Raw genomic sequence first — 14,519 nt, 5'->3', positions numbered from 1 at the left:
TTTTTTCCTTTCCAATGAATTTTCTATTTGCTCATAAAAATGTATTTTTTCCAAAGTAAAAGTGTATATAAATTTTTTATTCAAAAAAGTTTATATATTTGAAAATTCTAAAAGGAAACAATTTCACTTGATTTTCTTTGCCCAGTTGAGGAAAGATTTCAGGAAGGATTAAAAAAACAAGTCCCACATCTGGTTTCTTGCTAGGAGGGGAGCCTGTCTTTCCTTCTGTCTGCCGCTCTCCCTGCTTGTGAGCGCTCTCTTCCTTTCTTTCTCTGACAAATAAATAAATGAAATCTTTAAAAAAATATAACTCAATGCATTTATAGCCACTGATATCATAACTTTTAATATGGGGACAGTCATATCTCATGCTTTAGGGCATAAAGTAATTGCCATAGGGATAAGAGGAGACATTTTCATTTTATATACAAACATTCTAAGATTTGTTATTTGACATTTGTGGATTTTACACCTTATTTGTTTATGTTATTTATTCTTTATAGTACCACACTCTGGCCTGTGACACTGATTGTATCTCATAGAGACTATACAAACAATCTAATGAGACCACATTTATATGCTCATGTTAAAATAGAATAAGAAGTCATAAAATCATAAGTATTTTGCCTTTAAGAAAGATGAACTAAACATTATGCTTTGATAAAAATATTTAAAAACATAATAACACATTGACTCTTATGCAAAATAAAATGTCATTAAATCAGCTTATTTTGGGAGACAATAAAAAAATTCTGTTGGCATATAGAGTGTTGCAGTTATTAAATTAACCTATTCATGTTGTGAATTAGAATAACGGAGGTCTTTTTCTAGTTTGAAAGAGTAAGTGTTCCTAATACAGAGGGCATAAAAGAAAAGAATTTTAGGAGAACATCATTACTGGAGGGAGTCAAACAATTGTTCCAAAGTCTTTTGTTTTCGGCTTGAGAGATATGAATCAGAAAGTTAAAGCAAGATATCAATTAAATAAAAAGTGATATGTGTGAAAGGAATAATTGCATTATTATTTTTACTTTCAGAAGACTTCAGAGCTATAAAATAATACAGTAAAAATCAATTGTTCTAAGTCCCTATCAGTCAGAGGCTTAAATAAAATTATTTCTCAATATTCCTCCCTAGCTCTGTCATTTTTCCTTGCTTTTTTCTTTTAAAAAATTCCCGTTTCATTTAGTTATAATAAAGTTTTCATACATTCATGATGCACAACATGATGTTTTGAGATACATATATTCTGTAAAATGATTACCACATTAAGCTAATTAACATGTCCATCAGCTTACATAGTTACCTTTTGTGCCAATGTTGTAAGAACACCTAAGAACAACTCTTTTAGCGAATTTCAGGTATGCAATACAATAATATGCACTCCAGAATCTGTTAATCCTGCATAACTGAGACATTGTACCCTTTGACCAATATTTTCCCATTTCCTCCACCTCCCAGCCCCTAGCAACCACCATTCTACTCTCTACTTATATGAAGTATAATTTTTTAGATTCCATATAAAATCATGCAGTCTTTGTCTTTCTGTGTCTGGCTTATTTCACCCAGGATAACATCCTCCAAGTTCATTCATGTTTCAAAAATAATAGCATTTCCTTTCTTCAAAGGATGAATAATATACCCTCCTGAAAATATAAATATAAATATAAATATAAATATAAATATAAATATAAATAAATATATATATATATATATTGTTTTGGGGTAGTTAATTGTTACTGTAATTGTTACTGTATAGAAATGCAACTGATTTTTATATGTTGATTTTGTATCCTACGACTTTACTGGACTCAGTCTTTGGTGAGATCTTTACAATCATGTCATCTGCAAAAAGAGACAATTTTCTGTCATCCTTTCTGATTTGGATGACTTTTATTTATTTTTCCTGGCAAATTGCTCCAACAATGGGACTTTTAGTACTATATTGAATGAGTTGGCAAGAGTGGTATTCTTGTCTTGTTCCTGATATTAGAAGAAAAGTTTTCCATTTTTCACCATTGAGTGTGATGTTAGCTGTGGGTTTGTCGCATATGAACTTTATTATGTTGTGATAAATTCTATCTATACCTAATTTGTTAAGTTTTTATCATGAAAATGTGTTGAATTTTGTCAAATGATTTTTCTGTGTCTATTGATACGATCGTATGATTTCTATCTTTCATTGTTATAATATGGTGTCTTACATTAATTGATTTATGTATGCTTATCCAACCTTGCATCCCAGGGAAAGATCCCACTTGATTACAGTATACAATCCTTTTAATTCAAGCTTCTAAATTCAGTTTGCTATTATTTTGTTAAGATTCTGTAATTTTTTAAGATACAAATTCATGTATTTTCTTGACATCAAATATTACTCTGTTCGTAGCAGAGTAAATTCTTCCCATTTCATTCAGATACGATTGCTTAGAGTTGAGCAATTTAGAGTTGATCCAGTGTCTACTGACCTTAAAGTCTGTGTTTACATTTCTGGTTGTTCAATCATCAACTTCAATCTCTATACTAGTCCCAATCCTTAATTTGTACTTCTTGCCAGATTTGAAGCTGCAGTAATGATAGATTGGCAGGATCTAGGAGAGAAAGGCAAGAGGCAGTGGGTTTTGTTTTGTTTTTTGTTTTGTTTTGTTGTCTAAACCAAAAGCATGCCCGTAAACCATTCGTGTCCTATATACTTCCAGTCCTCATACTCTATTTCATTTGTTTGTTGTGTATGTGTATCATTGCTAGTAGGCTCTAAACGGCCTATGGGAAGATCACATCTCCAAGACGTACATATTCCCAGACCTAAGCAGAGCAAATAGAACACTGCAAACATTGAATAATATGCTTGTGGAGTAAACATGAATTAATGAACATGTTTGGATGAATTTCATACTTAGATCTCCATCCCCAAAATATCAATACTCTCCCCGAGAACAAATCTCCCTCCAAGGCCAGTAAAACATTATAGTAATTAATGTTACCTAATCATTTCCACCTGATTGATGGCTACCTTGATTTTCTGCTTTGCATTAAAAAAAAAAGAAGAAGAAATGCACTATCAACCTGTAAAATTTGTTTTCAATTTCCATAAGAAAGAAAATCAAGCTTTAAAGCAGACAAGGAGTTTTGGAAGTCTTTGAGCCACTAAGAGTCCAGGCAGGCTTTGAACCTTTGTATCAAAATTAGAGCAAGAAAAATATCATTGTGGGGGGGTGGGCAGAATCCTCAAATTTAGAAAAATGGACTCAATTACTATCATGTAGTGCATCCAGAAAGAAATGAATTAGCATAGAGGGTTACTCAAAAAGAGAAGCAAAAGGGGCACCTAGGTGGCTCAGTCAGTCGGGTGTCTGCCTTCGGCTAGGGTCATGATCCCAGGGTCCTATGAATGAGCCCAAGTTGGGCTCCCTGCTCAGCAGAGAACCTGCTTCTCCCTCTTCCTCTGCCCCTCCCTCCACTCTGCTTGTTCTCTCTCTCTCTCAAATAAATTTTTTTTTTTTTTTTTAAAGCAGCAAAAGCAAACAGTGTCAGGATTCTAGCACTTAGGAAATTTATTCAGCCAAGTAAGGGTTTTGTTTTTTGTTTTTGTTTTACTTTTTAAAAATTATTTTAATTCAATTAATTAACATATAATGTATTATTGGTTTCAGAGGTACAGGTCTGTGATTCATTAACCTTATATAATACTCAGTGCTCATTACATCACATGCCCTCCTTAATGTCCAACCCCCAGTTACCCCAACCTTCCACCCCCTTCCCCTCCAGCAACCCTCAGTTTGTTTCCTATGATTAAGAGTCTCTTATGGTTTGTCTCCCTCTCTGGTTTTGTCTTATTTTTTTTTCAACGAATTAATTTTTAAATCAATATTTTTTTTACCAAATAATGTCTCATGCTACAAATTAATACTCTTACATATGATGTTATATTGTTTTATGAGTAATTTATCATCAAGAACAAGGCTCACTGACTTATATTTACAACTTTATTTAACTCAGAGTTTTTTAACATTTTATCTTAATTTAATATGGTATTTCTAAAATTCTAATATTATAAGCTAATAATTTTAACTTCAACTTTATTGATATATAATTGACAAAGTTGTCAGATATTTAAAGTGTACATCATGTTGAATATATAAATATTGTGAAAGAATTCCCCTCATCTAGTAAATTAACACATCTACACAGCCACCACCTTATTTATTTATTTATTTAGGTGAGAACATTTAAGTTCTATTCTCTTAGAAAATTTCAATTGTACATACATAGTGTTATCAATTACAGTTACCATGCTTTACACTGGATCCTCAGACCTTATTCATCTTATAGCTGGAAGTTTGTACCCTTTCTCAACCTCTCCCTATTTCTCCCACCCCCCAGACCCTGGCAACCACTTTTCTATCTCTGTTTCTATGAGTTTAACTTTTTTTTTTTTTTAAAGATTCTAAGTAGTAGTATACAATATTTGTCTTTGTCTAGCTTATTTCACTTCATATAATGCTCTCAAGGTCCTTCAGTGTTGTCATGAGAAATAGGATTTCTTCTTTTTTGTAGCTGGATAATATTCTATTATCTATATTAATGTCTTATCTTCTTTATTCAACTATTGATTGACATTTAGTTTGTTTCCATATCTCGGCTATTGTGATTAATGCTGCAGTGAACGTGGGAGTAAAGCTATCTCTTCAATAACCTGTTTTCATTTCCTTTGGATATTGCTGGAACATGTGGTTGTTGTATTTTTAATTTTTTCAGGAGCCACCATACTGTTTTCCATAGTGGCTGCATCATTTGCTTTCCCACCAACAATGCTCAGTGGTTTCCTTTTCTTTACATCCTCACCCACACTTGTTAATATTTGTGTTTTTGATAATAGACATTCTAACAGGTGTGAAGTAATACCTCATTGTAGTTGTAATTTTAATTAGCCTTGTGAGTAGTGATGTAGAGCACCTTTTCCTGTACTTGTTGACCATCCGTATGTCTACTTTGAAAAATGTCTATTCAGTTCCTGTGCCAATTTTTAAATTAAATTTCTTCCTTACAGCCTGACTTCTTCCCTCCCTAGCCCCCTCCTTCCCTGCCTCCTCCCTCTTCTTCCCCTTCTTCTCCTTCTCCTTTTTCTTCTTCTTCTTGCTGTTGAGTTATAAGTTCCTTATATATTTTAGATATTAACCCCTTATCAGATGTATGCTTTGAAAATATTTTCTCCCATTCAGTAAACTGCCTTTTCATTTTGTTGATGGTTTTCTTTACTGTGCTAAAGAGTTTAGTTTGATTTAGTTCCACTTGTTGATTTTTGCTTTTGTTGCCTTTGCTTTGGGTCAAATTAAAAAAAAAAAAAGTCATTGCCAAGACAGTGTCAAAGAATTTACTGCCTATGTTTTCTTCTAGTTTTATGGTTTCAGGTCTTACATTAGAGTTCATTTTAAGTTGATTCTTGTGTATGGTGTAATAGAGAGGTCCAGTTTCATTATTTTACATGTAGCTGTCCAGTTTTCCCAACACCATTTTTGTGAAAAAAACTTTCCCCACTGTATATTCTTTGTAATATAGTTTGAAATCAGAAACTGATTCCAGCTTTGTTTTTCTTTCTTAAGATTGATTTGGCAATTTTGGATCTTTTGTGGTTCTATGCAAATTTCATGATTGTTTGTTCCTTTTATGCAAAAAATGCCATTTGAATTCAGGTAAGGATTGTCTTCAATATATAGATTGCTTTGGATAGTATGTACATTTTAACAATATTCTTCTAGTAATCCTTAATGAATCTTTTATCTCTTTATCATCAGTGACTTTGACTATCAAAGAGTGCCATAATATATTTTCAGAAGTAAAATGTGCATGACATGCTCCTAATAAATCATTATTTTTATGCTAATAAAAAAATAGAGACAATTTGTAGGTGTGATTATATGATTAACATATTTTTAAAATATATTTTGTAATATATATGAAAAAGTTCTGTCTTTGGACCAATGCCATTAAATTTAAATGTATGTAAATGCAGTCATGAATGATTGGTGAAAATTTTGTAGGGACAATTTGGCAATAACATGGGATATACATCTCTTCTTATTTGACCTACCTGACTATCTGCCTTATAGTAACTAGCATTATTTTTTTTTCATTCTAATAAATGCTGCATACATAGGAACATGTCCCACAATATGTTGTAAAAATAATTTTAACAGTTTTCTGCCATCCCATCAGACTCCTAATTTACCTATTTGTATTTTGAATTTATTCTGTAATTTCTATGGAATACAATGGTAATTGTGAAAACAGAGGGCAATTCCAATAAAAAAATGTACAGATGTTTTAGCATAGGATAGAAAGGAAAATGGTTTTTAGACAGTTTAGAAAATGTAAATTTTAGGGCGCCTGGGTGGCACCGCGGTTAAGCGCCTGCCTTCGGCTCAGGGCGTGATCCCGGTGTTCCGGGATCGAGGCCCACATCAGGCTCCTCCGCTATGAGCCTGCTTCTTCCTCTCCCACTCCCCCTGCTTGTGTTCCCTCTCTCGCTGGCTGTCTCTATCTCTGTCAAATAAATAAATAAAATCTTTAAAAAAAAAAAAAAAAAGAAAATGTAAATTTTAATTCTAATCAGAGCCCTTATTTTCATTAAGTGGTTTTATACCAAGCAGGAAATTTAAATTATTTCTGTAGGACCTCAAGATTTGATTAGTACAACATAACTAAAATCAGACTATTTTATCATCCTTCTTTCCCTTAAAACCAAAAATTTAAGCTGTGGTCATCAAAGGCCTAGTGTGTGTTAATAGAGTATAGCTACCAGTGTTGTAAAGGGCATATGTCAGATGAAATGTCTGGCCTGGTGTAGATAAGCTTTGATGTAAAGGGAATTACCAAGGACAAACCAGTTAACATTTAAAATGTATAAAGTCCATTTTGAATAAAGAAAGAGAGAAAAGATAATAAAAGTATCAAAAAGAAGCAAAATTAATTCATACAGTAAAATCAAGCAAAGGAAGAATGATGTGTAACACATATTTGAAAGGCTGTTTAACCAAAGGAACACTATTTTAGGTCTTTGAATATTGCATAAAAGAATGTGAGAATAGATTAAAAAGTGCACACAGAGGATATCAAAGTGGCAGAAATCTTCAAACGCTTTGCATTATTTTTTTCAAATGAAAAATTATACATTATTATAACTACCCTGTTGCAACATATTTAGCAATGCTGTTGATTATACCATTAAAAATCTTTCTGTAATGCAGAGATGACAGAGATCCTGTCAATAACTAATAGTGTTGCAATATCCAGTCAAGGTCCAACAATGCAAAATGGATGCTGTCTTCAGCATTTTACACTTTTTATATTACTGTGCTTCTGATCCCCTTCAAGCCAGTTCATCTCACTGGTAATGTCAGTAGCTACTTGAATAGTCTATCTAGCTTAATGAAGTTTTGATAAGTGATAGTTCACTTATTTGAAAGAAACTACTAAAGTACCCAGTGAGACATTTCATTTGCTCAAATCTCTGTGAAATAGATACAAGTCTTCAAGGTAGAGTGATTAGTACACAGAAGCTTACATTGCCAAAGTCATAGAGATTTAAGGAACTGCTATAAATACCTACTAGTTCACAGTCTTTACTTCTTAGATTCAGAGGAAGCTGATAGAGGTAAAATTATTTGACATGTTTCTACATCTAGTTAGAGACAAAGTGAAAATAAGTCCAAGGATTTCTTACCACAAACCTTGGTCATTTCCACCATACCACACTGCCATGATGTGTATATTAACTAATTTTAACTTTACAAATGCCTTTCTTATTCCTTTCAAGTATTACAAATAAAACACTTCCATATTTTATTTTCTTTGTATTTTTATTTGAAAGGAAAAATTTAATTTCTACAAAATTTTATACAAAACTTGCACATTTCAGAATGTCTTAATGGTTGCTGATCAGAATAAGTATTTTTATAATGAAAAGAATAACCATTACACTCATGCCAATTTTTACTTGTGTAGGGGATTTTATTGAGTGTTCTAAACATTTATAAAAAGGTATTGAGAAAAACAACATTTAAGAGGCAGAGGAAAATATACTTTTATTAATAGATTACCAAATAAAAGATTTTTTTAGATAGACATTTCTTAAAAGAAGACTTGGAAGTGACCAACAAGTATATGAAAAGATGCTCACTATCATGGACATACAAATCAAAACCACAATACGATATTACTTCACATCTGTTAGGATGGTTATTATTTAAATAACAAAAGATGACAAGTGTTGGCCAGAATGTGGAGAAATTCTAACTCTTTTGCACAATTGGTAAGAAGGTAAAATGGTACAGCCCCTAGGGAAAATAGTATGGGGGTGCCTCAAAAAATTAAAAATAGAGCCACAATAGGGAATGCAAACTGGTGCAGCCACTTATTTTTAACATTTTGAAGAACCTCCATACTGTTTTCCAGAGTAGCTGTACCAGCTTGCATTCCTACCAACAGTGTAAGAGGGTATTACTCAGCCATCAGAAAGGATGAATAGTCAACATTTGTATTGACATGGATGGAACTGGGGGGGGATTATGCAAGTGAAATAAATCACAGGGGGGGCAAACCATAAGAAACTCTTAACTATAGGAAACAAACTGAGGGTTGCTGGAGGGGAGGTGGGTGAGAGGGATGGGGTAATTGAGAGATGGGCATTAAGGACGGCACTAGATGTAAAGAACACTGGATGTTGTATGCAATTGATGAATCACTAAACTGTACCCTGAAATGAATAATATACTATATGTTAACTAACTTGAATTTAAGAAAGAAAGAAAAAGAAAGAAAGAAAGAGGAAGGGGAAGAGAAGAAAAGAAAAATAGAGCCACCATAGGACTAGAAATCCCATTTAGGGGTTTTCATCCCCTAAAATCTCAAAGAGATACTTGTGCTTCCATGTTCATTGCAACATTATTCACAAACGCTAAGATGTGAAAATAACCTAAGTGTCCATCAATAGACGAATGGAAAATAAAAATGTAGCATAAACATACAATGCAATATTATTCAGTTTCAAAAAGGAAATAAATCCTGCGATATACAGCAACATGTATAAAGCTGGAGCACAATATGGAAAGTGAAACAAGCCTGTCACAGAAGGACAAATACTGTATCATTCCACTTCCATGAGTTATCCCAAGTAGCCAAACTCATAGAAGCAGAGATTAAGAGATCAGTTGCCAGGGCCCAGGGCTGGGGGCGGGGGGAGGAATAGAGGAATGGACAGTTGTTGTTCAACAGATACAAAATTTCATTTTTGCAAAATGAATAAATTCTAGTGATCTGTTCAACATTGTGGTATAATTAGTAATACTGCATTGTGCACTCAAAAAATGTTAAGAGTGTAAACTGCATGTTAAGTATTCTTACTAATTAAAAAAAATATATGTATATATAGTCAAGGACAAATATAGCAACTACTGAATTAGTTGAGGCACTTACTTTTTTACAGACTAGACTTTTTAAATGACTTATGAACTAATGACATGATTGTACTAGCATTTAATTAAGGAATTTGGATATTCTTTGGTCAGTAGAACAAAGTGAAATACCTGTAGCAGAAGACTTTCATAAGTCTACGTCTTCTTTAGAAGATTAAAATAGCTGCAGAAGCGTAAAATTGTAGCGGGGAGAGACTAATAAGAAAGAGGTTAACCTGTGCGAATGGCTGTAGTCTAGCTGGGAGCTAATGAACCGCACAGGAGCAACGGCGCTCAAAGGGAGCAATCAATTCGGCAGAATTTGTGAAAGGAAAATCGTAGTAATAATCATAGTAAAGGGTTTTTGAGCATCTACTTTCTGCAAGGTATTATACTAAGCATTTTATAAAAAATTAATCATCTCAATTCTATGAAGTACATTTTATTATTCCTCCCATTCGGTTAATGAAAATAAACCAAATATTCTATAGTAGGTGGCAGACATAGAACGGAAGAACTGATATCAAGTAATATTCTTAAATGCTATCCTATCCTGGTTCCCTGGCTATCCCTAATGCTTTCATATTTCAGTATCCCTCAGTTTATTAGCTCCTATTCTGCAATCCTCTTGCCTAGTTCTCTAGATCAAAATTACACTGAAAGCAAACTAATTCTCTTACACCCCTCTCTTTTCACCATGCTCGCCCGAGATTATGCCAGCCTTTTATCTGTGCTATATTTTACTTTGATTACTTTTAAACACATGCATCGGGTACTGTCGGAAATAATATAAATATTCAGATTAGGTCACTATAACCTGATTTTAAATCTTGGCAGCTTTTGCAAACTTTTTCAAATAGAAAAGGATCCAGTAGCTACAAACACTTCCCTAATTTTTCTCATTCCGACCCCTACTCTTGAAACCTGCTTAATTGCAGACCTAGAGCTTGTTTGACCTGGTCTCCTAAAACTTCCTGACACCCTTCTCACTACCTAGATATCTATTTTAATTTCTTCTGCTTAGTTTCAGAGGAACGGCTCTCTCTTATTTTACACATCTGTATTTTTTTGCTTTGTCAGCCACTCATTGCTGTCTTCTCTTAGCTCTTGCTCTATCAGCCATCTTCTTCCTTTAATGACTTTTCACCTTTAGCCTACTATTTATACAAGTTATTATACATTCATGTAAACATTTGGGGAAAATAAAAGAGTGCCATCTGGTAAGTAAGAAAATGCCAAATGTAGGAGAATGTCTTAAGGTCAATATGTTCATAAAGTACACTAAAGTAAAAAAAAAAATGCCATGAAAATATTGGAAAAAAAATAACAGAACTAAAGTTATTGAAACTAAAATTCTGGAATAAGTTTGATAAAGCTTTTATAAGCATATAATGTAGCCATCAATTTATAACAACGGTGTATTAAGAAGCAATAAGAAAGAAAACCTAATTAAGCCTAGAGAAAACTGAGATCCTGCTTATATGTATGCTTAAAAATGAAATATTTGTTGGAGGTGGGCAGCGTAGGTTTCTCTGTGTGTGTGTGTGTGTGTGTATGTGTGTGTGTGGTGAGTTTTCTTTTGGGAATATTGATTTGCTTGCTTGCCAATGACTTGCTTGCCCAATACCCACTGTTAGAGATTATTGAATATTTTTAAATTATTTGTAATTTTAAGTTTATTTTACAGATCTGGATAATTTTGAATAATGGCCACAAAGTTATTAATGACAAATGCAAATGATCTAGGAAGATTATTCAAGCTCTTGCCCAATACCCCAGGTTCTCATGAACAAAGTTTTTTATTAAAGGCTAGAAACTTAGTTGGGCTGTTAATCAAAACAGTTGAGCTGAGAGATGGGCAAAATTGTTGCGGTTAAGCATATTTTCTAAGCAGCACAAGCAAGCAGTCCATTCTGAGGCTATCTGATTTAATTATACTCCAAAGACTAAGTGAAAGGCTTGATTAATTAAACTGAGAAGATAGTGCTTGTTTAAGTAATTCTTTCCTGTTGGCACATACTCTTTAGAAAACATCAGTATTTTTTTTTTTAAGTTACAAATTGGTCATATGATAAATCCAATGACACAATTTGGTTAGAAAAACATGGAATAATAACAATGTAAACATAAGGGCACATTGTTATAGAAAAGAATGATTCCCTAGCAATTATGAAGGTTATAAGACATTGTTTCTATACTACAGTTCTTTGTATCATCTGCTAGGTCCTAGATTTTTCAACCACTTTATTCAAGTTTTTTTTTTTAATTAATCTCTAATAAACTGATTACACCTGTAACAAATATCTTCTTCCCTTGTTTTATTGGTAGTCTTCTAATAGCTTAAAAAACCTCTGTATTAACTTTTTAATAAAATGAAGGGCATCCATCATATATTATAGCTCAAGAATATCTTCCCTAATGAGGTTCTAGAAATCCTCATTTGCAATTATGAGTTTTTCCTTTTGTGCAGTCTGTAATTCAAATGTTTATAAAATTCTGCATTATTATGTGATATAAAATGATTCTTCTACAGAAAGACTGAATTCTTAATGAAAGGCATCTTGTTAAAAACAATGAGTGCTAAATATAATGCATAGCGTTAGAAAGTACAAAATAAATACATTAAACTCATAGTTAACTCAACAGTAAAACATAATTTATGTTTAGTAATGCAAAATACATTATGTAAGATATCCCATTTAATCCCTACCTGATATAAAATAGCCTGAAATTATTAACATTTTTCAGATAAAATTTCTGATACAACACGTAAGGATACATAAAGCCACTTTTCTGTGAAACTTCGTAGGTACAAGCAGAAAATGACTTTTTTAACCCATTATATATACAATCTTAGGCATCTTTAATCACTTCTGGTTTCTTTCAAGTATAAAATTGTCTGGTCACTTCAAGGATATTAGTTTCTTAATGCTCCATTAGCAAATGATTGTACGCTTAGGAGCTTCAAACAACACAAACTTATTATCTTTCAGTTCTTGAGGTCAGTTATCTGAAATGGATCTCACAGAAATGTTCATCCCAGTACTTCCACAGTAACACCAAAATGAAAACCACCTAAATATCTATCATTAAATAGACAGTAAGTTATGAGATGTTCGTGCAATCAGATGTTATGTTGTAATGAAAAAAAAATCTACAACTCTACAAAGAAGTATGATGACTTTCACACATACACAAAATGTAACACAGAGACGACCAGACATAAAAAAATTACGTACTGTGTGATTCTAATTACGTAATGTTCTGAAAAAGCAAACTATTTGCAATGATGGCAGTCAAAGTCATGATAGTGACTATTGGGAGCGTGGAAAGACAGGGAGGTGATACAAGGTTGCTTCTATGGTTCTGTGAATGTTGTTTTTCTTCATCTATGTGCTAGTAAAATTGATCTGTAAACCTTAGGATTTGTGGGTATTTCTATTTACAGTTCTATCTCAACCTAAAATGTATAGCGCATTTTAGTCACTGTATAGTTTATAATCTCAACTTCAGTATTTACTTTCCTTTCTGGATTTATTTTTTTCTTCTTCTTACCACTCTCCTTCTGTCATCAGAGGACTGCCTCCATCCAGCACTTGTTTTTATAATCTAATTATAAAGTAGAAGGCATTTCAGTAGAATTACGAATTTGCATGCATTTTTTTTTCTGATACAGAGACAGCTAAACACCATCTTGAGTATCATTGATTAGATGAATGGTTAAACGGGATGTTCCAATCTATGCGAAGAGCAAGTATTAAGGTTGAGAGGCAAAAGGAAGTGCAGAGATTTTTGAAAATTCCTGAAAGTTAAGTCACTGGAATACAGATATCAAAGGTAAAAAAACGAGCGGTAAGAGCAAATTCTCACATTATTGCCAGGAAAAAAAATCACACAGGAGACGGAACACATACTAAGCCGTTTCTATATATCCTAAGAGTAATAAAGGGCTATGAAATACCAAAAAGAACTAAAAATTCCTATTTTCATCCGTTAATTATTTTCACATACATTTTACTACATCTTCATGTGTATCTCCTACTATCATAGTTTCAGTTTCTATTTTATTTTGTTAATGAAATACAAGTGAAAATGTCATTTCTGAGTGGAAGTTGCAAGAGCCATTGCTTACTTTGTCACAGCTTCTCTTCTGGGTAGTGACTGCTCAGTCTGTCTGGCTGTCAGAGTAGGGGTAACAATTCCGTTGCGGAGCCCAGCAGACTGGAGCAGGTCCTAACACTGCCAAGGCGTTTCAGCACTTGCAAGATGCCTATCGAACGTATGTATGATGACAGGCATTTGCAATCTGTATACCACTTGGAAAAATGTGTGCTTCTTGTTTGAGTTAGGCCTCTGGGATTTAGTAAACCCAGCCTTAAGCAATGGGATTAGCGTGACCAAAGTTCATTGTAGAGCAAAGGGAGATCTGCTTCAAACAAGCAAAGGCTCATTATGCGCAGTTATCAGACATTAGCAGCTGTAAAAAAATTTTTATTTATCACAGTTTGTCCCCCCTCTGCATATCCTGTCTCTAAGCTAGTATTGTAAGCCATAAATTTACATAGCAAAACTTGACTAAACTCCAAATTTAGTACAGAGCACTCTTATGTGAGGTTTGTCTTTGTCTTTTGTTTTGGTCGCCTGAATATTCTTAGATCAGTACTGATCCAGAATCCCTCACTTCTTTCTCTACCCCTCAAATTCAGTCTCTGTCTCAGGATAAATTGATCCAAGTTTAGAGTGGAAATGAGCAAGTAATTCTTGGTGCTTGTAGATAATTTGAATCTACAAGCTCTATCATCTCTCCAAAATAAAACTGGTGTTGGTTGTAACATAATCCCCGTATGAGGGTTCTCCATAGAAACAGAACCCATAGGATAAATAGATATATGCATGAGGAGATTTATTATAAGAATTGGCTCACACAGTTACAGAGGCAAATAAATCCCACAATCTGCTGCCTGAACGCTAGAGAACCAGGGAAGCTGGAGGTATAATTCAGTCCAAGCCCAAAAGCCTGAGAATCAAGGAGCCCCTGGTGTGAGTCCCAGATTGTTAAGACCTGAG

At 33.5% G+C, this 14,519-nt stretch overlaps 1 long non-coding RNA gene across 3 annotated transcripts in view; it reads right to left on the bottom strand.

The window, feature by feature from the left end:
* Positions 1 to 13,774, bottom strand: part of LOC123000730 (uncharacterized) — an 84,415-nt gene extending 70,641 nt beyond the window's left edge. For 2 of the 3 annotated variants that reach the window (XR_008957928.1, XR_008957929.1), the window contains exons 1-2: positions 13,585 to 13,774; positions 2,469 to 2,591 (exon numbers count right to left, since the gene is read on the bottom strand). This is a non-coding gene — a long non-coding RNA (uncharacterized LOC123000730). The remainder of the gene's footprint in view (positions 1 to 2,468; positions 2,592 to 13,584) is intronic. The other variant, XR_006408919.3, reaches the window with a different exon arrangement.
* Positions 13,775 to 14,519: the final 745 nt, after the last annotated feature.

This window comes from Ursus arctos, unplaced genomic scaffold, assembly GCF_023065955.2.
Source record: "Ursus arctos isolate Adak ecotype North America unplaced genomic scaffold, UrsArc2.0 scaffold_10, whole genome shotgun sequence".
In the NCBI taxonomy this organism is placed as follows: domain Eukaryota; kingdom Metazoa; phylum Chordata; class Mammalia; order Carnivora; family Ursidae; genus Ursus; species Ursus arctos.
The sequence above is the reverse complement of the archived record's forward strand: the minus strand, read 5'-3'. Positions and strand labels throughout refer to the sequence as shown.